Source organism: Macadamia integrifolia, chromosome 5 (assembly GCF_013358625.1).
Source record: "Macadamia integrifolia cultivar HAES 741 chromosome 5, SCU_Mint_v3, whole genome shotgun sequence".
NCBI classification, from domain to species: Eukaryota; Viridiplantae; Streptophyta; class Magnoliopsida; order Proteales; family Proteaceae; genus Macadamia; species Macadamia integrifolia.
In genome coordinates, this window is record NC_056561.1 from 13,684,019 (window position 1) to 13,686,752 (window position 2,734).

The 2,734-nt window shown below is 35.9% G+C and overlaps 1 long non-coding RNA gene across 1 annotated transcript; it reads left to right on the forward strand.

The window, feature by feature from the left end:
- Window positions 1-2,114: 2,114 nt before the first annotated feature.
- LOC122078808 lies at window positions 2,115-2,546 on the forward strand. Its single transcript, XR_006140191.1, has 2 exons — window positions 2,115-2,244; window positions 2,360-2,546. It is a non-coding gene; the product is annotated as an uncharacterized LOC122078808 (long non-coding RNA).
- The last annotated feature ends 188 nt before the right edge of the window (window positions 2,547-2,734 follow it).

Below are 2,734 nucleotides of genomic sequence, written 5' to 3' on the forward strand. Positions count from 1 at the left end.
TTTTTTGGGGGGGAAGGAGGCAAGGAAATTGAGAGTTGAGTGTTGATCTGCAACTTGCTTGGGAAACTTCGATTTTGATTTCTCGAAAGAGTAGGCTTCAAGTCTATGTAAATAGTATTCTTTCCAATAATTCTCTAATGGGTAGAAACATGAAAGAGAAGGTAATTTTGCATATATTATTCATCTTTAATGTACAAAAATGTGGGTGTGTTTTTGGAGAGGGGATCAAGTCCGATCCACACAGATGGAATTCACTCAATAATTAATTTTGTGGTGGATTTCAACTCTATGAATCAATCCGTACAAAAATGATTTTAGTACGAGAATCTGATCCACACTCTGTATTTGCACTTGACTTCTTAAGGAAGCTTAGGTCATGCACTTGATTTGGTAGAATATAAGTTAATCAGTTAAAGGAAGTTAATAATTTCAAACTGATCTATATGTGCTACTTCAGGTGATTGGATCAATATTGTCAAGCAACCAAACAAATGTTTTAAGAACAAAAGACGAGTGATGAACAGCGTTCTGGACCAAATTCATAAGCCACACTTGCCAAGATTTCCTCAAGGCATCATTAGGCATGGATTCTTCAATTGAAGAGATGTTGGGTACGATGTCTAGTATTCTATCATTTGCATAAGTGGGCTGACTCCAATTGAGTCGTTAAGAGACCAAGGGTCCGGAGCAATCAGCCTATTTTGTACATTATCTTCATTATTGATGAGGCCTTGATGAACTGATGGGTCCATGCAGGGTTATGTAGATATTTTGATAAATTACCTATATAGGATTTGTTATAAATTTATAACGAGGGTGTTACTCGTAGAGTTTCCTATAACACATACTATCTTCAAGAAGGACCATGACCCTATGGACATTTTTTTAATGTATTTGTAACGGATTTAACCAACTTCAGAAGATCTCCATGAAACTTCTCTGCTGACTCTTTTAACCCCTGTCCAAGGATTCAATTTTGTTACTTTCTTATGTAAGCTGTACAGGTAAAGTATGTACTAAATGAAGATAAGCGTAAAATCCATTATGAATATTACCAATTCCCCAGCATCAATCAGCTACCATTTTTCTACCAAAAAAAAAAAATAACTGGCATTTCCGCTCATTAGCTATTTTGTAGGGTTAGGAGTATCCAATACCATTTAAGCTAAAGCAATGTAAATTTTAATCTGGTGTTTAATAAAAGGCATAGTGGCTTTTGCACCAGTATAGAAATCAATGGGAGTATATGTTGGAGCATCAACATTAACAAGATTTTCACTTTTCATGTGGGGTATGAGGTCATTTTGCCCTCCCATATGTCTTGGCACATGGGCCACAAAGCCACACTGCCTTTTACAGTTACAGATACCTATACCTATGACCTTAGTGGCAAACAAAGCTCTTTACCAACTTTGTTCATTTTTGTGACATGATCTTTTTTTTTTCTTTTTTCTTTTTTTCAGTTACAAGGGCCCATATGATAGATCCGGCTCCTCTCCTAAGCAATGATTGCCCAAGTCAGCCCATAGTTTCTTGGGCAATTGACACGTGCCCAAGGGGTGATCCAACGATAGTATTTCTACCGACCAGAATAGTGGCACCACAAAAATCATTAAATCACCGCTTAGACACATGTTGATCACCCAGATTACTATGGACAAGATTTGGGCAATCACTAGGATAGAAACACCATCCCCATAGACCACTAGGAAGGCATCATAATGGGGGCAGCGAGGGGTGTGCACGGAGATTTAGTTCACCGTATCAGTACCCATATATCAATCTCATCCAAAGTCGATACTAAGGACTCAAATTAATATATTAATGCTGACTATTATTGTCTGTCACCGTTACAATACCGGTCCTTGGTAGAATGAGACAGAAGATAGGTTTAATTTCAACGGTTACAAATCTAAAGTAGTTACATAAAAATAGTAACAAATCCCTTTATTCTTGGGTTCTCTGTTACGAGAGAGAGAGAGAGGGTTGAGACCTCAGGTCGCATCACAATCAAGCATTTAATAGAGAATAGGTATCCTTCACCGAAGGTTGCTTGTCTTGCAGAGCTCCAAAAAGCGTTAATGGATAAGAAAAATTAAGGTTTGAGTGGTTGCAGATTCCTCAAAATTTTTATGATAATGAACGAATCATTTCATAAATGTTGATGAATCTGAACCACTCAAACCTTAATTTCTATTGTTATTGTTATGCTTCTTCAAGGTGGCCTGAATTCTCTTGCTTAAGGTACGTTTTTCCTTGTATTATTTATGTAGCTCTTTGAATACATTTGATTGATTTGGGAAAGAATTGCCAATTGGAGTTTGTATTTTTAATTCGATCCTATCTTTTCAATTTGTAGAAAAGTAATCATTGATTTGTCTTATAAAAGAAGAGTTATGCATTTCTTGAGATTAGATTCATGTTCAACGAGGAGGCAATGTAACATCCATTCAAGTTGGAATTTGATCAATTCCCTGAGTCAACATGTCGGCAATTGTAATTTACATGGTAGATGAAAAAATATATATGGATCAAATTGTTTCCCCTAAGAAATTCCTTGGCGTTTACTATCTGAAAAATTAAGGTAGGATAATAGATGAGGCATCCTATTATCCACTTGGGTTCTGGTATTATGCTCTTAGGTTTATGCGTATCCATAAAATCTCATATCTCGGCTTCGTATCATGTAAATTGGGGTTTTTTTTTTTTTTTTTTTTTTTTTTTTTTTTTTTTT